Below are 26314 nucleotides of genomic sequence, written 5' to 3'. Positions count from 1 at the left end.
CAAGCTCCTCATGTGAGCCAGTGGTAGGAGCCTGGCGCTGCTGCTCATGGCCTGGCGCTGCTGCTCATGAGATCGAGTCTGCTCCTTCGTCCTGGCCACTTCTTCAGTTTCTGTCATGGCCTCATCAATCTCATCTGGTGTAACCCCACTAGGACCACCTCCACTAGGTATCGGGATTCTCATAAGAGAAAGGGTGGTGTGGTTGATTACAGGATCAGGGTTTTCAGAGAATGCATTTGTCAGGTTCATCTTATTGCGTCTCAGGAGCTTAGTAATTTGGATCCCATAAGGAAGACCACCTTGTCCTCTCTTTACCGCCTCATCCATATAACCCATCATAATGAACCCTAGGTTTAGCTTGATCTTTTTCATAATGCAATGGATTATGAGGGCTTCAAAGGGTTTCACTACATCAAACTTTCCTGCCCTGGGAGTGATGTTGTAGGCTACAGTCTTGTGAATGATTCGGGTTGTATGATTCACTAGACCCGCATTGATGTTAAGTTTGTCTTGAGGAGGAGGGACAGTTCCTAAGGTTTTATAAACATCCGTCCTTGAAAAGTGTTTTTCTATCTCATCATTTTTCCAAAAGAAAATCCTTAACCCTTCATTCGGTACATCAAGCCAAGCACATAAATCCTTCAAATTTAACCCAAATTTGTCTCCTTGAAGATGGGTGTTCATAATTACTCCTTTATGAGAAATATCCAAATTGGCATAAAAATACCTAACTATGTCAGGATAAACCAAGGCGCTATAAATGAGAAAGAAGGACCAACCTTGGAAATCAAAAAGTGGTAGGAGATTGAATCTATCAAAATCTTGAAAGATGACTTTTCTTCCAGAGATGACTATTCGATTCACGAATACCTTGTAATGATCCTTGGCCTACTTGTTGAAGAAGTGTTCGATGGGGAACACCTCCTCTTCCGGTTCATTTCTAGCCCTTTTGTACGATGGATTTCCTTGAGGACGACATTTTTAGAATCTAGGGTTTTGAGAAGAATTGAAAAATCAAGATGAAAACAAGAGGGACTTGGAGGAGGATGAAGAGGATGGACGAAGACGATGAAAAAATAGAGAGAATATAAGAAATTTATGAGAGAAATGGAAAGAGAGATAGAGAAAATGAACAATGATATGATTTAATGGAGAAAAACGAAAAAGACAATGAGAAAATGAGAAATGAAGGAAGGGAAATGAAGAAATCTTACTCGAATCACCCTATCTTTGAAGATCTTGACTGAAAATCACTTAGGAGCAAAGGGAAGAGAAAATCCTAGGAGAAGAAATGAAAGGCGGAAGTTAGAAAATGATTCGCGGACGCCCTTTAAAACACAGTTTTCGACCATCGAGGTCGACCGGGCTATCACGGTCGCCCACCGCGACTCGCCGACACTTTTCATTTTCATCCAGGTTACCTTTCGCGGTCGCCCGCAGATGCTAGGTAGACCGCCACACTCCTGTTTTGGATTTTTCAATACTTTTCAAGGGATTTTGTGGTCTAACCCTTTTCCTCCTATTTTTCTTGCATCTATGGGATTGTAATTGTAAGCCCAAGGGTTCCAACGGGTTAATCATTCACCTTACCTTCTTGTTTTGATGCTAGCAAAATAAATTGATTAGCTTTTATGGACTAATGTGTTGCCTTGAGGTGTTGTGTCATATACATAAATTTCATATCATAATCGCCATTACACAACTTAACTCAACACATAGCTTGTGGATCAATAAAGCAAGGAGCAAAGAGCTTGCACCTACATTAGAGTCATCACCATTTGGAGATGATCAAGTCAAGGAGCTCAACATGAAGATCTCACAAGTTCCCCAGCAAGTGTAAAGAAGGAGCTTGGAGTTGAACATGCCATGGTGACACCTCATGTACCTCAACATGCACTGAAGATTGGAGGAAAAGTCACAAGAGCCAAGACAAAGTTCAAGATGTTCACTCAAGTCGAAGCAGTCCAAGAAAGTGCAAAGAGCAAAGACATTCCAAGAAGACTCAAGGTTCTTACTTTTAGAATGTATTTGGAGCCCTCTTGATTTTATGTTTAAATGCACTTTCAAAAAGGTTTTCAAATGTGTTTGAAAACCTAGGACTTTAGCTCAAGACCAAAGCTCAAAGCCCCTGGATTCTAAAAGTTAAAAATAGAATTTTACTCAGGGCCGGTCGACCCGGCTATGCTGGGCGACCGCGGGATGCTACCTGGAACTCTAGGGCATCTCAAAAATTATCGGACCGGTCGACCGGAGTAAGCCAGGCGACCGCAGATATGTTTTCTGGAAATTTAGAAAATATCCAGGTTGGGCTTGGAGGTTGACCGCAATAAGTACGGTCGACCGCGATAGTGTTTTTGAGCCAAAAATTTATTTCAAACAGGTAGCCCTCGCCGAGCGACCGCCCTAGAGCTGGTCGACCGCGCCGGTATGAAATTTGAAATTCAAACTGAGAGACCGATAAGGGCGGGCGACCGCTGTGCCTCGGTCGACCGCCGCGACATAGAAATAGATCCGTTGGGGCTTGCGCAGGTTGACTTTTTCAACCCTATATTTTACAGTTTTACCCCCAAACGGTCATATTTTCTTGTGGGCTATATATACACTGTCTAAACCTTTCAAAACAACATTTTGGCAAGATTAAATCCTATCTTCTTGAACCTAAACTTTTATATGAAAGGTTAAAATCTCTTTGAACTTGTATTTGTACATTCTATCAAGAGGTACTCCATACGCTTTACATTTTATCTTCCTTGGAGTGTTTGTGAGCTTTCAAAGTTGTAATCAGCCTATCTAAGAGGCAAAGAGAGTTCTTATTTTTATTTCTTCATTTGTTTGTGAGGGTCTCTGATTCCGCATGTTAAGAAAGGAGAATCATTGTAAGAGGGAGGTGCCCTCGCAAGGCTTTTTATGAAAAGGGTGTGATCCCGTTGAAGGAGAAGTTGGTCTACGACTTTGAGATTCGCCCGTTGAAGAATCTTATTGGTTTAGTGGAGATCCAAAGGAGGAAAACTTGGAAGAGTGGAGTAGGTCAAGTTGTGACCGAAAAACTATAAAACTTATGCCTTGTGGATGCTCTCTGATCTCCTTCTCTTTGTACTTTGGTGGTTGGTAATCTCTACCCTTTATTTTATGTTTATGTTTCATTGAATAAGGGTTATAGTATATAAGCATAAAGTCATATCTAATCCCTATCCTACATTATATTTATTAATTTATAAAGGGTTGGACTTGCTAAGGCTTAGTGGGTAAATTAATTTTAATAATCCACTTAATTAAGCCCCAAATTTTTAATTACCCAATTCACCCCCCCTCTTGCATTGTCACCTTGTATTTCACTAATGAACATGTAAACTTAATCCCTAGGCTGTGTGAGGACATCTAAAAATTCATTTACATTTTTCTAGCATTTAAGCTTAAGTGGACGATTGGACATATGTTTTCATTTGAAGATCTTTTTGGATGTGTGTTTGATGTATTTTGCTAGATACAAAAATATGATACATGTTTGATCTATGTCTAGCAAGGTTTGACATGTTAGCTCTTCTAGTTGTGGATGATAAGTGTGTATGTGTGTGTTTTTGCACTTAGATCGATTTTCGTAAAAGATTTTCAATAAGGTGCAAGATATAGTCTAAAATGGAAATGCAAGTGTTTTACTTTTAGACTATAGTATGAAAATGATGCGATCATTAAGTAATAAGAGCATGGATACAACCTCTAATAAACAAGTACAAGTATATGTATCCAAGTTCATGAATTAAAAATGATATACCATTTATGCACATGTCATCTAGATACAAGAAATTCAATATTTGAGATATAGTATCTAGAGAGAAAATTCATATAATGTAGCAATTAAAGCACAACCTCATATATCAATAATTTCAAACAATGGTTTGAGTGGGGAATTTTGGAACCCAAATCACTTTGGTTCCAACCAAGTTTGTGTGTGAAAGTGAATCTTTTCTTATCCACACAAACTTGTTTGATTTCACAAATCTAAGCCTACACCTAGATTTGTGATGTCCTAATCTACCACAATATGAACATGAGTAAGGATGGGTAGATGAGGAGCAACTAGAACCACAAGAATACACATGAGAACATGTATGTTTTATCTTTATCTTTTTGTAATCTTTGGTTCTTTAAAGAGAGTTCTTTATTAATTAACTCAATCTCATTTAATTAATTCTTAAGATGATCTATTTGATGAGAAGAGTTAACTTTACATTTTTCTTCACTTTCCCAAACAAGTTTACATTTTCCATTTAACTGCTTGTTTGTGTTTTCAAGGCTTTTCTTTTCTTTTCCAATGACATTGCATTGTTTAATTAAGTCATCATTTTTATTTATCAAAATTTTGCTCAAATGACTTAATTTTTCATTTCTTTTCAAACTTTCATTAACTTCCGATTTCAAATTTTCAATTTACTTTTCCAATTCGGAAATTGAATGTTTGAAAGAATTTTCTTTTGCAAAAGATTTTTGCATAGTCTCCTTTTGTTCAAGAACAATAGTTTTGTCATTTGAAGAGAGACTATCATTTTTCTCATAAAATTTTTCAAGGTTAGTCCAAATATCTCTTGCATTTGTACATGATGATATTTTCTCAAAAGCATTGGGACATAGTCCACAACATATTATAATAATAGCTTTTGAATTTGATGAAAACAGTTTTGCATCATTTTTAGTACATTTCCTTGGAATAGAAAATCCCCTTTCAATAACATCTAAGATGTTAAAATCTATGGATTTGAGATAGGCAAGCATTTTTACTTTTCAAGCTCTAAAATTCGTTCCATAAAAAATGGAGGAATTAGAGCAGATTATCCTCTCTCAAAATCTATTTGGAATGTCACGGATCTTTTCTCTTGTAGATTTTAAAATTTAAAAATCTCTTTAAGAGCCTTAGCTCTGATACTAAATGAAATACGGGTGTGACAACGTAAGAGCGCGGGTGAATTGGGTAATTAAAATTTTGGGCTTAATTAGTTCAATTATTAAAATTAAATTACTAATTAATCATTTATATCCTAACCCTTGTTCAAATATTCAAGATGATGACGGTTAGGAATTAGATGTTACTTTAAGCATGCATTCACTAACCCTTGTTTGATTAATACATAAACACAAGTTAGGTTAGAGATTACCAATCACCATATGTGCAAGAGAAGAAGGAGAAGGGAAGCAACCACAAGGAACACACGATTTTATAGTAGTTCAGTCTATCACAAGACCTACTCCACTCTTTGAAGTTTATCTCCTTGGGATCTCTACTAAAACTTGAGATTCTTCAACGGGCGAATCTCAAAGCCGTACACCAACTCCTTCAACTTCAAAGGAGACACACCATTTCTGCACGAATCCTTGGTGAGGGATCACACCCTCTTACAATGATTCACTTTTGTTAACGGGCTGAATCGAAGACCCTCGAATATAAATGAAGAAAATAAAAGATAAGAACTCTCAATGCCTCTTAATAGGTGGATTACAAACTTTGAAAGCTAATAAACTTTCTAAGGAATAGATACAAATGTAAAGCCTATGGAGATCCTCTTGATAGAATGTAAAAATCCAAGTTCAAAGAGGTTTAACCTTTCATATAAAACTTTAGGTTCAAGAAGATAGGATTTGATCTTCCAAAAGGTTGTTTAGAAAGCTTTAGATAGTGTATATATAGCCCACAAGGAAATGTGACCATTTGGGGGTAAAACCGTAAAAAACAGGGTTGAAAAAGTGAACCTGCGCAAGCCCCAACGAATAGTTTTCCAAGCCGCGGCGGTCGCCCGCCCTTATCGGGCTCTCTATTTATATTTCAAATTTCATACCGGCGCGGTCGACCGACCCTAGGGGTCGCCCTGCGAAGGCAATCTGTTTGAATAAAATTTCGGTTCAAAAACACTATTGGGGTCGACCGGCCCCATGGCGGTCGCCCTCCAAGATCACCTTGGAATGATTATGTTTCAACATAACCATTTCCTCAGTCGCCCGGATCACCCCGGTTGACCGGCCCGATAAATTTCGAGATGTCCTGGAATTCCAGGTTCCATCCCGCGGTCGCCCGGCATAGCCTGGTCGACCGGCCCTGTGTGAAATTTCATTTTTAACTTTAAAATTCAGGGGCTTTTGGCCATGGTCTTTGGGCTTAAGTCCTAGGTTTTCAAACACATTTTTGCCTGTGTGTATGGTTTTCAAAGATACAAAAACTTAAGTATGAAAACCAGTTGAAAACCTTTTGAAAGTGCTTTGAATATAAAATCAAGAGGACTCCAAAATACATTCTAATAGTGTATACCATTAAGTCTTCTTGGAATGTCTTTGCTCCTTTGCACTTTCTTGGACTTCTTTGGCTTGGGTGAACATCTTGAACTTTGTCTTGGCTCTTGTGACTTTCTGAAAGATCTGGATCTGCTATTGCATATTGTTTGATAATCTTTTAGATCGAGTCGCACCAGCCAGACAGTTCTGTGTTCTTGGTCTGATGGCTTCTTTGATCTTCTCTGTTTTTCTCTTCATGACTTTCTTCATGTGTTTATGCAATGGATTTTATCTCCATGGGAGTTATATGCAATCATATCTGGTGGGCAAAGAAATTTTTGTTAAATTTAATTCACTGACCTCAATTGAGACAGAGCTTCCATTGTATCTTGTGCTCAATGATACTTCAATGGTATTAAACTGGTTTACCTTTTCTTTGCTGAATATATCTCACTCTGTGGCATAACCTCTAGAAATTAAATAAGTATTTAGTTGATGGGTATGAGGGATATCATTTTATGTTCTTTTTGGTTTCCATCAGCTGAAAGGAGTGAGGTTGGCTGGGTGTGGTCGTTGAAATAAGTTAGTGTTTATGAATGTGCTCTTGGATGTTGACTTTGACATTACCTTGCTTTGATCTTTACAATAATCTGGTTTATCAAAAGGTATTATATTTAGCATCATAAAGGGCGATGAAGGCGCTAGCCCAAGCCCATCATTAGGGGACTTGCTCAATCCAAGTAGCGCTCCCCTCCTTTGTATATAGGAGACTCGCCCAGTCTCATCAGATGTTTGCGTCATTTGTGTCTCAGAGACAAGCCATGTCTCATATAGAGAGTTTCTCCTTTAGGAGGCTTACGTAGCCTCAAGTTAGAGTGGCCTCCTCTTTTAGAGCGAGTCTTTGACTTGGTCGTGTTATTAGAGAGTCTCTGACTCATTTGTACTCCCTCCCTAGTGTTATTAGTTAGGAGTTTTTCCATTAGAGACTAACTCAGTCATATAGAGCCTTCCCTGCTTGGGATCTTAGATTGTTTTCTCTGTTCTTGGGACACTATCTTTCGTGTTGTGATTCGTCTCTTTGAGACGCTTGATGTTTGTTCGGGGTTTCCCCTTTAGATTTAGGGCTTTGCCCTAGTTTGTGGTTATGCTTACGTGTTCCCTTGAAGGGTGAAAACATTTAAGAATCCAAAAGCATTGGAATATTTTAAAATCCAAAAACATCAGAAAGTCGAAACTCAAAAACATTTGAAAACTTAAAAAATGTCAAAAACATTTGAAAAACATTAAAAATGTCAAAAAATATTGAAAACTTTAAAAATGTCAAAAACATTTGAAAAACATTAAAAACGTTAAATCTTTTTTATTGTTAGGTTTTAATTAGGAGAGTTCGTTTCGAACTACATTGGCTTGATCCTCTCTCACGAGGTATGTAGTGCAGCTTGGGATCCATATCCCAAGTCCAGCCAAACTTTTGTAAATAGCATTTTAAATCTTCTTGAATAAGCAACCTTTAAAACTCTGTTTTCAAAAGATCTTCCTCTAGAGCTAGGAGTTTCTCCTAAATAGAGAGTTTTAGAGTTAGGAGTTTCTTTTGATAGGTTGTTTGATTGTTTGTTTGTTGTGTGCTTGTTTTAGAGTTAGGGGTCTGTCCTAGAGTTATAAGAGCGCCTCCGTCCGGTCAGTCGGCGATCCACATCGCCGAGTGATGACTAGAGTAGGATACGCTAGTACACCATTTGTTTTCCTTAGGAAACACAGCCTAGTTACACATAGGTTGTAGGAACTACCTGCATTAGCTTAGGGCTAAGCTGCATTTAGTTAGGGCATATAGGGTGTCCTAAAATCCACAATTCACTGGAATTTAAATAATCGTACAATGAACTTTAATAATTGGTCCGGTCTTTTAGATCGAGTCTAGGATAGAGGGCTAGATGTCTTAGGCATCATAGCTTAGAATAGGCACGAAGAACTACGTTGCCTTGATTCTCGTGGAGGCGGGGATACGTAGGCTTCTTTGGATGAATACCAGACCATCCGAGGACTCGGGCTAATCATTTACAGTCTTAGGATTTGTTGTGCTGTTATTGTAGGATTTGATGTGTTTTCTTACTTTATTGTACTGATCATATACCTTTAGCTATAGCTTGCATGTGTTTGCACATCAGAACTTAGACACTCATTAGGTATGTCACTCATAACCTAGCTATGCTTAGGTGACACATCTTTGATTTTATGTTATGTTTGTTTATTATTTGTATTCTCAGGAAATGTATGCTTAGGTAGACGACTCCGAAAAAAGTGACAGGGGTGCAACACGAGGGCTTCCCAGGAGGTCACCCATCCTAGTACTACTCTCGCCCAAGCACGCTTACCTTCGGAGTTCTGATGGGATCCAGTGCATTTCTGCTGGTATGATCGCACCCAGCATGCCTCTCCTTTCTCAAAGTAATAAAGAGTTTCCATTCGCATTGTCGTACGAAGTCTGATTAAATGAAAGTGCGAAAAAATCCTGCTAGATGACATCGGATGGACGATCCGAGCACGTCGGGGAGTCGGATGACCGCCAGGGCTGTGATCACGTGACGAATCTTCTCGAGTAGCCCCGAATCAATATAAGATTCGCCACGATCTGACGGGGGGATCAAAAGTTATCGTCGGAACCATATTTGTGCACCCAAGGGTAGCTCACGGCCTTTAAACACCTTCCGACCGGATTCCTGACTCCCATCCACTAGTACAGTCATCCGCTATGGCCGGCACGACACTGAATATAAACAAACCCCCGCTATATTTTGACCGCAAATGAAATGTCAGAACGAATTCCGTTTATCCAATCAAACGACACTATCAGCCCGCCATGATAAAGACCGGACGTATTTGAATTCACCATCCGGAAGAAAATAAATACATCCGAACCGAAACCTAGGAGGCATCGCACCAAATGTGCGTTTCAATCCTCGTCGACGTTCCAGAACCGAAAGATTGTTGGAAAAAAGTGGTAGATAGCCGAAAAAAGTGACAGGGGTGCAACACGAGGACTTCCCAGGAGGACACCCATCCTAGTACTACTCTCGCCCAAGCACGCTTAACTTCGGAGTTCTGATGGGATCAAGTGCATTTGTGCTGGTATGATCGCACCCAGCATGCCTCTTCATTATCAAAGTAAGAAAGAGTTTCCATTCGCATTGTCGTACGAAGTCTGATTAAATGAAAGTGCGAAAAAATCCTGCTAGATGACGTCGGATGGACGATCCGAGCACGTCGGGAAGTCGGATGACCGCCAGGGCTGTGATCACGTGACGAATCTTCTCGAGTACCCCCGAATCAATATAAGAATCGCCACGATCTGACGGGCGGATCAAAAGTTATCGTGGGAACGATATTTGTGCACCCAAGGGTAGCTCACGGCCAGTAAACACCTTCCGACCGGATTCCTACCTCGCATCCACTAGTACACTCATCCGCTATTGCCGGTACGTCACTGAATCTAAACAAACCCCCGCTATATTTTGACCGCAAATGAAATGTCAGAACGAATTCCGTTTATCCAATCAAACGACACTATCATCCCGCCATAATAAAGACCGGACGTATTTGAATTTACCATCCGGAAGAAAATGAATACATCCGAACCGAAACCTAAGAGGCGTCGCACCAAACGTGCGTTTCAATCCTCATCAACGTTCCAGAACCGAAAGATTGTTGGAAAAAAGTGGTAGATAGCCGAAAAAAGTGATAGGGGTGCAACACGAGGACTGCCCAGGAGGTCACCCATCCTAGTACTAGTCTCGCCCAAGCACGCTTAACTTCGAAGTTCTGATGGGATCCAGTGCATTTGTGCTCGTATGATCGCACCCAGCATGCCTCTCTTTTCTCAAAGTAATAAAGAGTTTCCATTCGCATTGTCGTACGAAGTCCGTTGAAATGAAAGTGCGAAAAAATCCTGCTAGATGACGTCGGATGGACGATCAGAGCACGTCGGGAAGCCGGATGATTGCCAGGGCTGTCTTCACGGGACGAATCTTCTCGAGTACCCCCGAATCAATATAAGAATCGCCACGATCTGACGGGCGGATCAAAAGTTATCGTCGAAATGATATTTGTGCACCCAAGGGTAGCTCACGGCCTGTAAACACCTTCCGACCGGATTCCTGACTCGCATCCACTAGTACACTCATCCGCTATGGCCGGCACGACACTGAATATAAACAAACCCCCGCTATATTTTGACCGCAAATGAAATGTCAGAACGAATTCCGTTTATCCAATCAAACGACACTATTACCCCGCCATAATAAAGACCGGACGTATTTGAATTCACCATCTGGAAGAAAATAAATACATCTGAACCGAAACCTAAGAGGCGTCGCACCAAACGTGCGTTCAATCCTCGTCAATATTTCAGAACCGAAAGATTGTTGGAAAAAAGTGGTAGATAGCCGAAAAATGTGACAGGGGTGCAACACGAGGACTGCCCAGGAGGTCACCCATCCTATTACTAGTCTCGCCCAAGCACGCTTAACTTCGGAGTTCTGATGGGATCCAGTGCATCTGTGCTGGTATGATCGCACCCAGCATGCCTCTCCTTTCTCAAAGTAATAAAGAGTTTCCATTCGCATTGTCGTAAGAAGTCCGTTGAAATGAAAGTGCGAAAAAATCCTGCTAGATGACGTCGGATGGACGATCCGAGCACGTCGGGAAGCCGGATGACAGCCAGGGATGTCGTCACGTGACGAATCTTCTCGAGTACCCCCGAATCAATATAAGAAACGCCACGATCTGACGGGCGGGTCAAAAGTTATCGTCGGAACCATATTTGTGCACCCAAGGGTAGCTCACGGCCAGTAAACACCTTCCGACCGGATTCCTGACTCGCATCCACTAGTACACTCATCTGCTATTGCCGGTACGTCACACTATCTAAACAAACCCCCGCTATATTTTGACCGCAAATGAAATGTCAGAACGAATTCCGTTTATCCAATCAAACGATACTATCACCCCGCCATAATAAAGACCGAACGTATTTGAATTCACCATCCGGAAGAAATGAATACATCCGAACCGAAACGTAGGAGGCGTCGCACCAAACGTGCGTTTCAATCCTCGTCGACGTTCCAGAACCGAAAGATTGTTGGAAAAAAGTGGTAGATAGCCGAAAAAAGTGACAGGGGTGCAACACGAGGACTTCCCAGGAGGTCACCCATCCTAGTACTACTCTCGCCCAAGCACGCTTAACTTCGAAGTTCTGATGGGATTCAGTGCATTTGTGCTGGTATGATCGCACCCAGCATGCCTCTCCTTTCTCAAAGTAATAAAGAGTTTCCATTCGCATTGTCGTACGAAGTCCGTTTAAATGAAAGTGCGAAAAAATCCTGCTAGATGACGTCGGATGGACAATCCGAGCAAGTCGGGAAGTCGGATGACCGCCAGGGCTGTGATCACGTGACGGATCTTCTCGAGTACCCCCGAATCAATATAAGAATCGCCACGATCTGACGGGCGGATCAAAAGTTATCGTCGGAACGATATTTGTGCACCCAAGGGTAGCTCACGGCCAGTAAACACCTTCCGACCGGATTCCTGACTCGCATCCACTAGTACACTCATCCGCTATTGCCGGTACAACACTGAATATAAACAAACCCCCGCTATATTTTGATCGCAAATGAAATGTCAGAACGAATTCCGTTTATCCAATCAAACGACACTATCACCCCGCCATAATAAAGACCGGACGTATTTGAATTCACCATCCGGAAGAAAATAAATACATCCGAACCGAAACCTAAGAGGCGTCGCACCAAACGTGCGTTCAATCCTCGTCGACATTTCAGAACCGAAAGATTGTTGGAAAAAAGTGGTAGATAGCCGAAAAATGTGACAGGGGTGCAACACGAGGACTGCCCAAGAAGACACCCATCCTATTACTAGTCTCGCCCAAGCACGCTTAACTTCGGAGTTCTGATGGGATCCAGTGCATCTGTGCTGGTATGATCGCACCCAGAATGCCTCTCCTTTCTCAAAGTAATAAAGAGTTTCCATTCGCATTGTCGTACGAAGTCCGTTGAAATGAAAGTGCGAAAAAATCCTACTAGATGACGTCGGATGGACGATCCGAGCACGTCGGGAAGCCGGATGACAGCCAGGGATGTCGCCACGTGACGAATCTTCTCGAGTACCCCCGAATCAATATAAGAATCGCCACGATCTGACGGGCGGATCAAAAGTTATCGTCGGAACCATATTTGTGCACCCAAGGGTAGCTCACGGCCAGTAAACACCTTCCGACCGGATTCCTGACTCGCATCCACTAGTACACTCATCTGCTATTGCCGGTACGTCACACTATCTAAACAAACCTCCGCTATATTTTGACCGCAAATAAAATGTCAGAACGAATTCCGTTTATCCAATCAAACGATACTATCACCCCGCCATAATAAAGACCGAACGTATTTGAATTCACCATCCGGAAGAAATGAATACATCCGAACCGAAACGTAGGAGGCGTCGCACCAAACGTGCCTTTCAATCCTCATCGACGTTCCAGAACCGAAAGATTGTTGGAAAAAAGTGGTAGATAGCCGAAAAAAGTGACAGGGTGCAACACGAGGACTTCCCAGGAGGTCACCCATCCTAGTACTACTCTCGCCCAAGCACGCTTAACTTCGGAGTTCTGATGGGATCTAGTGCATTTGTGCTGGTATGATCGCACCCAGCATGCCTCTCCTTTCTCAAAGTAATAAAGAGTTTCCATTCGCATTGTCGTACGAAGTCCGTTTAAACAAAATTGCAAAAAAATACTGATAGATGACATCGGATGGACGATCCGAGCACGTCGGAAAGTCGGATGACCGCCAGGGCTGTGAACACGTGACGAATCTTCTCGAGTAGCCCCGAATCAATATAAGATTCGCCACGATCTGACGGGGGGATCAAAAGTTATCGTCGGAACCATATTGTGCACCCAAGGGTAGCTCACGGCCTGTAAACACCTTCTGATCCGATTCCAAACTCGCATCCACTAGTACACTCATCCGCTATGGCCGGCACGACACTCAATATAAACAAACCCCCGCTATATTTTGACCGCAAATGAAATGTTAGAACGAATTCCGTTTATCCAATCAAACGACACTATCACCCCGCCATAATAAAGACCGGACGTATTTGAATTCACCATCCGGAAGAAAGTGAATACATCCGAACCGAAACCTAGGAGGCGTCGCACCAAACGTGCGTTTCAATCCTCGTCGACGTTCCAGAACCGAAAGATTGTTGGAAAAAAGTGGTAGATAGCCGAAAAATGTGACAGGGGTGCAACACGAGGACTTCCCAGGAGGTCACCCATCCTAGTACTACTCTCGCCCAAGCACGCTTAACTTCGGAGTTCTGATGGGATCCAGTGCATTTCTGCTGGTATGATCGCACCCAGCATGCCTCTCCTTTCTCAAAGTCATAAAGAGTTTGCATTCGCATTGTCGTACGAAGTCCGATTAAATGAAAGTGCAAAAAAATCCTGCTAGATGACATCGGATGGACAATCCGAGCACGTCGGGAAGTCGGATCACCGCCAGGGCTGTGATCACGTGACGAATCTTCTCAAGTAGCCCCGAATCAATATAAGATTCGCCACGATCTGACGGGGGGATCAAAAGTTATCGTCGGAACCATATTTGTGCACCCAAGGGTAGCTCACGGCCTGTAAACACCTTCCGACCGGATTCCTGACTCGCATCCACTAGTACACTCATCCGCTATTGCCGGCACGACACTGAATATAAACAAACCCCCGCTATATTTTGACCGCAAATGAAATGTCAGAACGAATTCCGTTTATCCAATCAAACAACACTATCACCCAGCCATGATAAAGACCGGATGTATTTGAATTCACCATCCGGAAGAAAATAAATACATCCGAACCGAAACCTAGGAGGCGTCGCACCAAACGTGCGTTTCAATCCTCGTCGACGTTCAAGAACCGAAAGATTGTTGGAAAAAACTGGTAGATAGCCGAAAAAAGTGACAGGGGTGCAACACGAGGACTTTCCAGGAGGTCACCCATCCTAGTACTACTCTCGCCGAAGCACGCTTAACTTCGGAGTTCTGATGGGATTCAGTGCATTTGTGCTGGTATGATCGCACCCAGCATGCCTCTCCTTTCTCAAAGTAATAAAGAGTTTCCATTCGCATTGTCGTACGAAGTCCGTTTAAATGAAAGTGCGAAAAAATCCTGCTAGATTACGTCGGATGGACAATCCGAGCAAGTCGGGAAGTCGGATGACCGCCAGGGCTGTGATCACGTGACGGATCTTCTCGAGTACCCCCGAATCAATATAAGAATCGCCACGATCTGACGGGCGGATCAAAAGTTATCGTCGGAACGATATTTGTGCACCCAAGGGTAGCTCACGGCCAGTAAACACCTTCCGACCGGATTCCTGACTCGCATCCACTAGTACACTCATCCGCTATTGCCGGTACAACACTGAATATAAACAAACCCCCGCTATATTTTGATCGCAAATGAAATGTCAGAACGAATTCCGTTTATCCAATCAAACGACACTATCACCCCGCCATAATAAAGACCGGACGTATTTGAATTCACCATCCGGAAGAAAATAAATACATCCGAACCGAAACCTAAGAGGCGTCGCACCAAACGTGCGTTCAATCCTCGTCGACATTTCAGAACCGAAAGATTGTTGGAAAAAAGTGGTAGATAGCCGAAAAATGTGACAGGGGTGCAACACGAGGACTGCCCAAGAAGACACCCATCCTATTACTAGTCTCGCCCAAGCACGCTTAACTTCGGAGTTCTGATGGGATCCAGTGCATCTGTGCTGGTATGATCGCACCCAGAATGCCTCTCCTTTCTCAAAGTAATAAAGAGTTTCCATTCGCATTGTCGTACGAAGTCCGTTGAAATGAAAGTGCGAAAAAATCCTACTAGATGACGTCGGATGGACGATCCGAGCACGTCGGGAAGCCGGATGACAGCCAGGGATGTCGCCACGTGACGAATCTTCTCGAGTACCCCCGAATCAATATAAGAATCGCCACGATCTGACGGGCGGATCAAAAGTTATCGTCGGAACCATATTTGTGCACCCAAGGGTAGCTCACGGCCAGTAAACACCTTCCGACCGGATTCCTGACTCGCATCCACTAGTACACTCATCTGCTATTGCCGGTACGTCACACTATCTAAACAAACCTCCGCTATATTTTGACCGCAAATAAAATGTCAGAACGAATTCCGTTTATCCAATCAAACGATACTATCACCCCGCCATAATAAAGACCGAACGTATTTGAATTCACCATCCGGAAGAAATGAATACATCCGAACCGAAACGTAGGCGGCGTCGCACCAAACGTGCCTTTCAATCCTCATCGACGTTCCAGAACCGAAAGATTGTTGGAAAAAAGTGGTAGATAGCCGAAAAAAGTGACAGGGTGCAACACGAGGACTTCCCAGGAGGTCACCCATCCTAGTACTACTCTCGCCCAAGCACGCTTAACTTCGGAGTTCTGATGGGATCTAGTGCATTTGTGCTGGTATGATCGCACCCAGCATGCCTCTCCTTTCTCAAAGTAATAAAGAGTTTCCATTCGCATTGTCGTACGAAGTCCGTTTAAACAAAATTGCAAAAAAATACTGATAGATGACATCGGATGGACGATCCGAGCACGTCGGAAAGTCGGATGTCCGCCAGGGCTGTGAACACGTGACGAATCTTCTCGAATAGCCCCGAATCAATATAAGATTCGCCACGATCTGACGGGGGGATCAAAAGTTATCGTCGGAACCATATTTGTGCACCCAAGGGTAGCTCACGGCCTGTAAACACCTTCTGATCCGATTCCAAACTCGCATCCACTAGTACACTCATCCGCTATAGCCGGCACGACACTCAATATAAACAAACCCCCGCTATATTTTGACCGCAAATGAAATGTTAGAACGAATTCCGTTTATCCAATCAAACGACACTATCACCCCGCCATAATAAAGACCGGACGTATTTGAATTCACCATCCGGAAGAAAGTGAATACATCCGAACCGAAACCTAGGAGGCGTCGCACCAAACGTGCGTTTCAATCCTCGTCGACGTTCCAGAACCGAAAGATTGTTGGAAAAAAGTGGTAGATAGCCGAAAAAAGTGACAGGGGTGCAACACGAGGACTTCCCAGGAGGTCACCCATCCTAGTACTACTCTCGCCCAAGCACGCTTAACTTCGGAGTTCTGATGGGATCCAGTGCATTTCTGCTGGTATGATCGCACCCAGCATGCCTCTCCTTTCTCAAAGTCATAAAGAGTTTGCATTCGCATTGTCGTACGAAGTCCGATTAAATGAAAGTGCAAAAAAATCCTGCTAGATGACATCGGATGGACGATCCGAGCACGTCGGGAAGTCGGATGACCGCCAGGGCTGTGATCACGTGACGAATCTTCTTAAGTAGCCCCGAATCAATATAAGATTCGCCACGATCTGACGGGGGGATCAAAAGTTATCGTCGGAACCATATTTGTGCACCCAAGGGTAGCTCACGGCCTGTAAACACCTTCCGACCGGATTCCTGACTCGCATCCACTAGTACACTCATCCGCTATTGCCGGCACGACAATGAATATAAACAAACCCCCGCTATATTTTGACCTCAAATGAAATGTCAGAACGAATTCCGTTTATCCAATCAAACAACACTATCACCCAGCCATGATAAAGACCGGATGTATTTGAATTCACCATCCGGAAGAAAATAAATACATCCGAACCGAAACCTAGGAGGCGTCGCACCAAACGTGCGTTTCAATCCTCGTCGACGTTCAAGAACCGAAAGATTGTTGGAAAAAAGTGGTAGATAGCCGAAAAATGTGACAGGGGTGCAACACGAGGACTTCCCAGGAGGTCACCCATCCTAGTACTACTCTCGCCCAAGCACGCTTAACTTCGGAGTTCTGATGGGATCCAGTGCATTTGTGCTGGTATGATCGCACCCAGCATGCCTCTTCATTATCAAAGTAATAAAGAGTTTCCATTCGCATTGTCGTACGAAGTCCGTTTAAATGAAAGTGCGAAAAAATCCTGCTAGATGACGTCGGATGGACGATCCGAGCACGTCGGGAAGTCGGATGATCGCCAGGGCTGTGATCACGTGACGAATCTTCTCAACTACCCCCGAATCAATATAAGAAACGCCACGATCTGACGGGCGGATCAAAAGTTATCGTCGGAACCATATTTGTGCACCCAAGGGTAGCTCACGGCCAGTAAACACCTTCCGACCGGATTCCTGACTCGCATCCACTAGTACACTCATCCGCTATTGCCGGTACATCACTGAATATAAACAAACCCCCGCTATATTTTGACCGCAAATGAAATGTCAGAACGAATTCCGTTTATCCAATCAAACGACACAATCATCCTGCCATAATAAAGAACGGACGTATTTGAATTCACCATCCGGAAGAAAATGAATACATCCGAACCGAAACCTTGGAGGCGTCGCACCAAACGTGCGTTTCAATCCTCGTCGACGTTCCAGAACCGAAAGATTGTTGGAAAAAAGTGGTAGATAGCCGAAAAAAGTGACAGGGGTGCAACACGAGGACTTCCCAGGAGGTCAACCATCCTAGTACTACTCTCGCCCAAGCACGCTTAACTTCGGAGTTCTGATGGGATACAGTGCATTTGTGCTGGTATGATCGCACCCAGATTGACTCTCCATTATAAAAGTAAGAAAGAGTTTCCATTCGCATTGTCGTACGAAGTCCGTTTAAATGAAAGTGCAAAAAAATCCTGATAGATGACATCGGATGGACGATCCGAGCACGTCGGGAAGTCGGATGACCGCCAGGGCTGTGATCACGTGACGAATCTTCTCGAGTACCCCCGAATCAATATAAGATTCGCCACGATCTGACGGGGGGATCAAAAGTTATCGTCGGAACCATATTTGTGCACCCAAGGGTAGCTCACGGCCTGTAAACACCTTCCGACCGGATTCCTGACTCGCATCCACTAGTACACTCATCCGCTATGGCCGGGACGACACTGAATATAAACAAACCCCCGCTATATTTTGACTGCAAATGAAATGTCAGAACGAATTCCGTTTATCCAATCAAACGACACTATCACCCCGCCATAATAAAGACCGAACGTATTTGAATTCACCATCCGGAAGAAAATAAATACATCCGAACCGAAACCTAAGAGGCGTCGCACCAAACGTGCGTTTCAATCCTCGTCGACATTCCAGAACCGAAAGATTGTTGGAAAAAAGTGGTAGATAGCCGAAAAAAGTGACAGGGGTGCAACACGAGGACTGCTCAGGAGGTCACCCATTCTAGTACTAGTCTCGCCCAAGCACGCTTAACTTCGGAGTTCTGATGGGATCCAATGCATTTGTGCTGGTATGATCGCACCCAGCATGCCTCTCCTTTCTCAAAGTAATAAAGAGTTTCCATTCGCATTGTCGTACGAAGTCCGTTGAAATGAAAGTGCGAAAAAATCCTGCTAGATGACGTCGGATGGACGATCCGAGCACGTCGGGAAGCCGGATGACCGCCATGGCTGTCATCACGTGACGAATCTTCTCGAGTACCCCCGAATCAATATAAGAATCGCCACAATCTGACTGGCGGATCAAAAGTTATCGTCGGAACGATATTTGTGCACCCAAGGGTAGCTCACGGCCAGTAAACACCTTCCGACCGGATTCCTGACTCGCATCCACTTGTACACTCATCCGCTATTGCCGGTACGTCACTGAATCTAAACAAACCCCCGCTATATTTTGACCGCAGATGAAATGTCAGAACGAATTCTGTTTATCAAATCAAACGACACTATCATCCTGCCATAATAAAGACCGGACGTATTTGAATTCACCATCCGGAAGAAAATGAATACATCCGAACCGAAACCTAAGAGGCGTCGCACCAAACGTGCATTTCAATCCTCGTCGTCGTTCCAGAACCGAATGATTGTTGGAAAAAAGTGGTAGATAGCCGAAAAAAGTGACCCGGGTGCAACACGAGGACTGCCCAGGAGGTCACCCATCCTAGTACTAGTCTCGCCTAAGCACGCTTAACTTCGGAGTTCTGATGGGATCCAGTGCATTTGTGCTCGTATGATCGCACCCAGCATGCGTCTCCTTTCTCAAAGTAATAAAGAGTTTCCATTCGCATTGTCGTACGAAGTCCGTTTAAATGAAAGTGCGAAAAAATCTTGCTAGATGACGTCGGATGGACGATCCGAGCACGTCGGGAAGCCGGATGACCGCCAAGGCTATCATCACGTGACCAATCTTCTCGAGTACCCCTGAATCAATATAAGAATCGCCACGATCTGACGGGCGGATCAAAAGTTATCGTCGGAACGATATTTGTGCACCCAAGGGTAGCTCACGGCCAGTAAACACCTTCCGACCGGATTCTTGACTCGCATCCACTAGTACACTCATCCGCTATTGCCGGTACGTCACTGAATCTAAACAAACACCCGCTATATTTTGACCGCAAATGAAATGTCAGAACGAATTCCGTTTATCCAATCAAACGACACTATCATCCTGCCATAATAAAGACCGGACGTATTTGAATTCACCATCCAGAAGAAAATGAATACATCCGAACCAAAGCGTAGGAGGCGTCGCACCAAACGTGCGTTTCAATCCTCGTCGACGTTCCAGAACCGAAAGATTGTTGGAAAAAAGTGGTAGATAGCCGAAAAAAGTGACAGGGGTGCAACACGAGGACTTCCCAGGAGGTCACCCATCCTAATACTACTCTCGCCCTAGCACGCTTAACTTCGGAGTTCTGATGGGATCCAGTGCATTTGTGCTGGTATGATCGCACCCAGCATGCCTCTCCTTTCTCAAAGTAATAAAGAGTTTCAATTCGGATTGTCGTACGAAGTCCGTTTAAATGAAAGTGCGAAAAAATCCTGCTAGATGACATCGGATGGACGATCCGAGCACGTCGGGAAGCCGGATGACCGCCAAGGCTGTCATCACGTGACGAATCTTCTCGAGTACCCGCGAATCAATATAAGAATCGCCACGATCTGACGGGCGGATCAAAAGTTATCGTCGGAACTATATTTGTGCACCCAAGGGTAGCTCACGGCCAGTAAACACCTTCCGACCAGATTCTTGACTCGCATCCACTAGTACACTCATCCGCTATTGCCGGTACGTCACTCTATCTAAACAAACCCCCGCTATATTTTGACCGCAAATGAAATGTCAGAACGAATTCCGTTTATCCAATCAAACGACACTATCACCCCGCCATAATAAAGACCGGACGTATTTGAATTCACCATCCGGAAGAAAATGAATACATCCGAACCGAAACCTAGGAGGCGTCGCACCAAACGTGCGTTTCAATCCTCGTCGACGTTCCAGAACCGAAAGATTGTTGGAAAAAAGTGGTAGATAGCCGAAAAAAGTGACAGGGGTGCAACAAGAGGACTTCCCAGGAGGTCACCCATCCTAGTACTACTCTCGCCCAAGCACGCTTAACTTCGGAGTTCTGATGGGATCCAGTGCATTTGTGCTGGTATGATCGCACCCAGCATGCCTCTCCATTATCAAAGTAATAAAGAATTTCTATTCGCATTGTCGTACGAAGTCCGTTTAAATGAAAGTGCAAAAAAATCCTGATAGATGACATCGGATGGACGATCCGAGCACGTCGGGAAGTCGGATGACCGCCAGGGCTGTGATCACGTGACGAATCTTCTCGAGTAGCCCCGAATCAATATAAGATTCGCCACGATCTGACGAGGGGATCAAAAGTTATCGTCAGAACGATATTTGTGCACCCAAGGGTAGCTCACGGCCTGTAAACACCTTCCGACCGGATTCCTGGCTCGCATCCACTAGTACACTCATCCGCTATTGCCGGTACGTCAATGAATCTAAACAAACCCCCGCTATATTTTGACCGCAAATGAAATGTCATAACGAATTCCGTTTATCCAATCAAACGACACTATCATCCCGCCATATGAAAGACCGGACATATTTGAATTAACCATCCGGAAGAAAATGAATACATTCGAACCGAAACCTAGGAGGCGTCGCACCAAACGTGCGTTTCAATCCTCGTCGACGTTCCAGAACCGAAAGATTGTTGGAAAAAAGTGGTAGATAGCCGAAAAAAGTGACAGGGGTGCAACACGAAGACTTCCCAGGAGGTCACCCATCCTAGTACTACTCTCGCCCAAGCACGCTTAACTTCAGAGTTCTGATGAGATTCAGCGCATTTGTGCTGGTATGATCGCACCCAGCATGCCTCTCCTTTCTTAAAGTAATAAAGAGTTTCCATTCGCATTGTCGTACGAAGTCCGTTTAAATGAAAGTGCGAAAAAATCCTGCTAGATGACATCGGATGGACGATCCGAGCACATCGGGAAGTCGGATGACCGCCAGGGCTGTGATCACGTGACGAATCTTCTCGAGTAGCCCCGAATCAATATAAGATTCCCCACGATCTGACGGGGGGATCAAAAGTTATCGTCAGAACCATATTTGTGCACCCAAGGGTAGCTCACGGCCTGTAAACACCTTCCGACCGGATTCCTGACTCGCATCCACTAGTACACTCATCCGCTATGGCCGGCATGACACTGAATATAAAGAAACCCCCGCTATATTTTGACTGCAAATGAAATGTCAGAACGAATTCCGTTTATCCAATCAAACGACACTATCACCCCGCCATAATAAAGACCGGACGTATTTGAATTCACCATCCGGAAGAAAGTGAATACATCCGAACCGAAACCTAGGAGGCGTCGCACCAAACGTGCGTTTCAATCCTCGTCGACGTTCAAGAACCGAAAGATTGTTGGAAAAAAGTGGTAGATAGCCGAAAAAGTCTCAGGGGTGCAACACGAGGACTTCCCAGGAGGTCACCCATCCTAGTACTACTCTCGCCCAAGCACGCTTAACTTCGGAGTTCTGATGGGATCCAGTGCATTTCTGCTGGTATGATCGCACCCAGCATGCCTCTCCATTTCAAAGTAATAAAGACTTTCTATTTGCATTGTCGTACGAAGTCCGTTTAAATGAAAGTGCGAAAAAATCCTGATAGATGACATCGGATGGACGATCCGAGCACGTCGGGAAGTCGGATGACCGCCAGGGCTGTGATCACGTGACGAATCTTCTCGAGTACCCCCAAATCAATATAAGATTCGCCACGATCTGACGGGGGGATCAAAAGTTATCGTCGGAACGATATTTGTGCACCCAAGGGTAGCTCACGGCCTGTAAACACCTTCCGACCGGATTCCTGACTCGCATCCACTAGTACACTCATCCGCTATGGCCGGGACGACACTGAATATAAACAAACCCCCGCTATATTCTGACTGCAAATGAAATGTCAGAACGAATTCCGTTTTTCCAATCAAACGACACTATCACCCCGCCATAATAAAGATCGAACGTATTTGAATTCACCATCCGGAAGAAAATAAATATATCCGAACCGAAACCTAAGAGGCGTCGCACCAAACGTGCGTTTCAATCCTCGTCGACATTCCAGAACCGAAAGATTGTTGGAAAAAAGTGGTAGATAGCCGAAAAAAGTGACAGGGGTGTAACACGAGGACTGCCCAGGAGGTCACCCATCCTAGTACTAGTCTCGCCCAAGCACGCCTAACTTCGGAGTTCTGATGGGATCCAGTGCATTTGTGCTGGTATGATCGCAATGAGACCCTACATCCATCTTTTAGCCATGTTTTTGGATGAGTTAGCGATGGTATTGATTCTTAAATTTAGTTGATGAAGGATGGAGAAAAAATAAAAAGTTTCTTATTTAGAAACTTTATAAAATATCTATCTTTTAGACATAAGAAATCCTAAGGATGGTGTCAATGAGCATTTAACAAAGTTTTGATATGAGAATGAGATGGTATTGAATTTTAGATTTAGTTGAGGAAGGATTGAGATTGAAAAACAGGAAGTTTCTGATCTAAAGAATTTTTATAAAACATCTATCTTTTAGACATAGGAAACCATCTATATGGTGTCAATGAGCTTTTACTTAAGTATTGAGATGAGGTTTAGATGGTATTGAATCTTATATTTAGTTGATCAAGGATGGAGATTGAAAAAATAGAAAGTTTCTGATTTTTGAAACTTTATACAACATCCATCTTTTAGACATAGGAAACCTTAGAGATGGTGTTAATGAGCTTTTAGCCAAATTTTGAGATGAGGATGAGATAGCATTGAATCTTAGATTTAGTTGATGAATGATTGAGATTGAAAAAATAGAATGTTTCTGATTGTAGAAACTTTATAAAACATCCATCTTTTAAACATAGGAGACCTTAAATATGGTGTCAATGAGCTTTGAGCCAAGTTTTGGGATGGCGATGAAATATTATTGAATCTTTGATTTAGTTGATGATGTATGGAGATTGACAAAATATAAAGTTTCTTATTTTTTAAACTTTATATAACATCCATCTTTTATGGTATTAAAACCGTAGAGATGATGTCAACGAGCTTTTAGCTAAGTTTTGGGATGAGAATGAGAGGGTATTGAATCTTAGATTCACTTGATGAAGGATGGGTATCGAAAAAATAGAAAGTTTCAGATTTTATAAACTTTATAAAATATCTATCTTTTAGACATTAGAAACCCTAGAGATCGTGTCAAGGAGCTTTTATCCATCTCATCCTCATCCCAGAACTTGGCAAAGTTCCATGACACAATCTCTAAGGTTTACTAAGTGTAAAAGATTGATGTTTTATAAAGTGTATAAAATAAGAAACTTTATATTTTTTCAATCTCCATCATTCATTAACAAAATCTAAGATTCAATATCATCTCATCCTCATCTCAAAACTTGGCTAAAAGCTCCTTCACACCATCTCTAAGGTTTCCTGTGTAAAAAAGATTGATGTTTTATAAAGTTTCTAAAATAAGAAACTTTCTATTTTTTCAATCTCCATCCTTTATCAACTAAATCTAAGATTCAATACCATCTTATCCTCATCTCAAAACTTGGCTAAAAGCTCTTTAACACCTCCTCTAGGGTTTCCTACGTCTAAAAGATGGATGTTTTATAAAGTTTCTAGAATAAGAAACTTTCTATTTTTTCAATCTCCATACTTTATCAACTAAATCTATGATTCAATACCATCTCATCCTCATCTCAAACCTTACCTAAAAGCTCCTTGACACCATCTCTAGGGTTTATTAAGTCTAAAAAATGGATGTTTTATAAAGTTTCTAAAATAAGAAACTTTCTATTTTTTCAATCTACATCCTTCATCAACTAAATCTAAAATTCAATACTTTCTCATTCTCATCCAAAAACTTTGCTAAAAGCTCGTTGACATCATCTCTAGGGTTTCCTATGTCTAAAAGATGGATGTTTTATAAAGTTTCTATAATAAGAAACTTTTTATTTTTTCAATCTCCATCATTCATGAACTAAATCGAAGATTTAATACCATCCCATCTTCTTCTCAAGACTTAGGTAAAAGCTCTTTGACACCATCTTTAGGGTTTCGTATGTCTAAACGATGGATGTCTTATAAAGTTTCAAAAATCGGAAACTTTCTATTTTTCAGTCTCTATCCTTCATCAATTAAATCTAATATTCAATACCCTTTCATTCTGATCCCAAAACCTGGCTAAAAGCTCGTTGACATCATCTCTAGGATTTTCGATATCTAAAAATGGATGTTTTATAAAGTTTCTAAAATAAGAAACTTTCAATTTTTCAACCGCCATCCGTAATAAACTAAATCTAAGATTCATTACCATCTCATCCTCATCCCAAAACTTGGCTAAAAGCTCCATAGCCCATTATCTTCTTTAGGATTACAGCCCAGTGAACATAGGATGTAGAGCCCACCTGCATTAGTTTAGGGCTAACTAGCATTAGTTAGGACATATAGGGAGTCTTAAAACTCACAAACAAGTGGAACCTAACTAATCGTATGCAATAAGCTATTAACAATTAGTCAAGTCTAATTGATTGAGTTTAGGATAGCCGTCTTAGATTTGTTAGGCATTGTAGTTTAGAATAGGTGCGAGAACTACGTGGCCTTAATTCCTGTAGAGGCAAGGATGCGTAAGCGGCTTCAGATGAATATCAGACTATCCAAGATTCAAGCAAAAAAATAATTAGAGTCTTAGGGTTTGTTGTTAGTGCTTTGGGGTTTGTGTTTGTGGTTATCATTATTTCTTGTATAAGACCATGACAGTATGTCTTCTTTCATACTAGGATTATTTTCTTATTTGATTACTCACATGTTTAGCTGTAGTTCTCATATGCTTAGCTGTAGCTCTTTACAATTGCTGATTATTACTTTTGCTATCATTTACTGGCACTTGCTCACTGTAAAGGTTTGTCTCTTTTGCTATAGTTACGCTTGCGTTTGTTTACCGCTTTCTTAGATGAGATGAGTTAGGATTATATGTGATATGTGGAGAGAGGTAGCAGGGTTGTTTGGCATTGGATTGGCTCTAGTCTTCTCCGCCTCCTTGAGAGACGGTGGATTCTACTGCTCATTCTAATGACAGATGATACTGATACCAACTCTTTTTAGGCATAGATGTTAGATGTGATGCGTGGACACCATTTATAGGAATGTCTAAAAGATAGATGCTTTATAAAGTTTCTAAAATAAAAAACTTTATGTTTTTTCAATCTCCATCCTTCATCTACTAAATCTAAGATTCAATACCATCTCATCCTTATCTCAAAACTTGGCTAAAAACTCCATGACGCCATCTCTAGGGTTTCCAATGTCTAAAAGATTGATGTTTTATAAAGTTTCTAAAATAAGAAGCTTTCTATTTTTTTCAATCTCCATCCATCATCAACTAAATCTAAGATTGAAAACCAATACTTCCTCATCTCAAAACTTGGCAAAAACCTTCTTTACACCATCTCTAGGGTTTACTAAGTCTAAAATATTGATGTTTTATAAAGTTTCAAAAATAAAAAATATTCTATTTTATCAATCTCTATCCTTCATGAACAAAATCTAAG

General features: G+C 42.5%; 21 non-coding genes across 21 annotated transcripts; all 21 read right to left on the bottom strand.

The window, feature by feature from the left end:
- Positions 1-8562: 8562 nt before the first annotated feature.
- LOC143874657 (5S ribosomal RNA) lies at positions 8563-8681 on the bottom strand. Its single transcript, XR_013249329.1, has one exon. It is a non-coding gene; the product is annotated as a 5S ribosomal RNA (ribosomal RNA).
- A 598-nt stretch (positions 8682-9279) lies between these two features.
- On the bottom strand, positions 9280-9398 carry LOC143874592 (5S ribosomal RNA). Its single transcript, XR_013249268.1, has one exon. It is a non-coding gene; the product is annotated as a 5S ribosomal RNA (ribosomal RNA).
- A 598-nt stretch (positions 9399-9996) lies between these two features.
- Positions 9997-10115, bottom strand: LOC143875152 (5S ribosomal RNA). Its single transcript, XR_013249812.1, has one exon. It is a non-coding gene; the product is annotated as a 5S ribosomal RNA (ribosomal RNA).
- A 597-nt stretch (positions 10116-10712) lies between these two features.
- On the bottom strand, positions 10713-10831 carry LOC143874963 (5S ribosomal RNA). Its single transcript, XR_013249632.1, has one exon. It is a non-coding gene; the product is annotated as a 5S ribosomal RNA (ribosomal RNA).
- Positions 10832-11428: 597 nt separating this feature from the next.
- On the bottom strand, positions 11429-11547 carry LOC143873276 (5S ribosomal RNA). Its single transcript, XR_013247993.1, has one exon. It is a non-coding gene; the product is annotated as a 5S ribosomal RNA (ribosomal RNA).
- A 597-nt stretch (positions 11548-12144) lies between these two features.
- LOC143875206 (5S ribosomal RNA) lies at positions 12145-12263 on the bottom strand. Its single transcript, XR_013249863.1, has one exon. It is a non-coding gene; the product is annotated as a 5S ribosomal RNA (ribosomal RNA).
- Positions 12264-12859: 596 nt separating this feature from the next.
- LOC143873660 (5S ribosomal RNA) lies at positions 12860-12978 on the bottom strand. Its single transcript, XR_013248363.1, has one exon. It is a non-coding gene; the product is annotated as a 5S ribosomal RNA (ribosomal RNA).
- Positions 12979-13575: 597 nt separating this feature from the next.
- LOC143873942 (5S ribosomal RNA) lies at positions 13576-13694 on the bottom strand. The gene has a single exon (XR_013248636.1). It is a non-coding gene; the product is annotated as a 5S ribosomal RNA (ribosomal RNA).
- Positions 13695-14292: 598 nt separating this feature from the next.
- Positions 14293-14411, bottom strand: LOC143875173 (5S ribosomal RNA). The gene has a single exon (XR_013249832.1). It is a non-coding gene; the product is annotated as a 5S ribosomal RNA (ribosomal RNA).
- Positions 14412-15008: 597 nt separating this feature from the next.
- Positions 15009-15127, bottom strand: LOC143875205 (5S ribosomal RNA). Its single transcript, XR_013249862.1, has one exon. It is a non-coding gene; the product is annotated as a 5S ribosomal RNA (ribosomal RNA).
- Positions 15128-15723: 596 nt separating this feature from the next.
- LOC143873659 (5S ribosomal RNA) lies at positions 15724-15842 on the bottom strand. The gene has a single exon (XR_013248362.1). It is a non-coding gene; the product is annotated as a 5S ribosomal RNA (ribosomal RNA).
- A 598-nt stretch (positions 15843-16440) lies between these two features.
- LOC143873941 (5S ribosomal RNA) lies at positions 16441-16559 on the bottom strand. The gene has a single exon (XR_013248635.1). It is a non-coding gene; the product is annotated as a 5S ribosomal RNA (ribosomal RNA).
- A 598-nt stretch (positions 16560-17157) lies between these two features.
- On the bottom strand, positions 17158-17276 carry LOC143870666 (5S ribosomal RNA). The gene has a single exon (XR_013245448.1). It is a non-coding gene; the product is annotated as a 5S ribosomal RNA (ribosomal RNA).
- A 598-nt stretch (positions 17277-17874) lies between these two features.
- On the bottom strand, positions 17875-17993 carry LOC143874847 (5S ribosomal RNA). Its single transcript, XR_013249515.1, has one exon. It is a non-coding gene; the product is annotated as a 5S ribosomal RNA (ribosomal RNA).
- Positions 17994-18591: 598 nt separating this feature from the next.
- On the bottom strand, positions 18592-18710 carry LOC143875028 (5S ribosomal RNA). Its single transcript, XR_013249695.1, has one exon. It is a non-coding gene; the product is annotated as a 5S ribosomal RNA (ribosomal RNA).
- Positions 18711-19308: 598 nt separating this feature from the next.
- On the bottom strand, positions 19309-19427 carry LOC143875096 (5S ribosomal RNA). Its single transcript, XR_013249758.1, has one exon. It is a non-coding gene; the product is annotated as a 5S ribosomal RNA (ribosomal RNA).
- Positions 19428-20025: 598 nt separating this feature from the next.
- LOC143873637 (5S ribosomal RNA) lies at positions 20026-20144 on the bottom strand. The gene has a single exon (XR_013248339.1). It is a non-coding gene; the product is annotated as a 5S ribosomal RNA (ribosomal RNA).
- A 598-nt stretch (positions 20145-20742) lies between these two features.
- LOC143874311 (5S ribosomal RNA) lies at positions 20743-20861 on the bottom strand. The gene has a single exon (XR_013248995.1). It is a non-coding gene; the product is annotated as a 5S ribosomal RNA (ribosomal RNA).
- Positions 20862-21459: 598 nt separating this feature from the next.
- On the bottom strand, positions 21460-21578 carry LOC143875136 (5S ribosomal RNA). The gene has a single exon (XR_013249797.1). It is a non-coding gene; the product is annotated as a 5S ribosomal RNA (ribosomal RNA).
- A 597-nt stretch (positions 21579-22175) lies between these two features.
- On the bottom strand, positions 22176-22294 carry LOC143873940 (5S ribosomal RNA). Its single transcript, XR_013248634.1, has one exon. It is a non-coding gene; the product is annotated as a 5S ribosomal RNA (ribosomal RNA).
- Positions 22295-22891: 597 nt separating this feature from the next.
- On the bottom strand, positions 22892-23010 carry LOC143875386 (5S ribosomal RNA). The gene has a single exon (XR_013250032.1). It is a non-coding gene; the product is annotated as a 5S ribosomal RNA (ribosomal RNA).
- Positions 23011-26314: the final 3304 nt, after the last annotated feature.

This window comes from Tasmannia lanceolata, unplaced genomic scaffold, assembly GCF_043159265.1.
Source record: "Tasmannia lanceolata isolate RefF3 unplaced genomic scaffold, GAP_Taslan_0.1 ptg000003l, whole genome shotgun sequence".
NCBI classification, from domain to species: Eukaryota; Viridiplantae; Streptophyta; class Magnoliopsida; order Canellales; family Winteraceae; genus Tasmannia; species Tasmannia lanceolata.
Note: the sequence above shows the minus strand (reverse complement) of the source record. Positions and strands in the feature narration are given on the sequence as shown.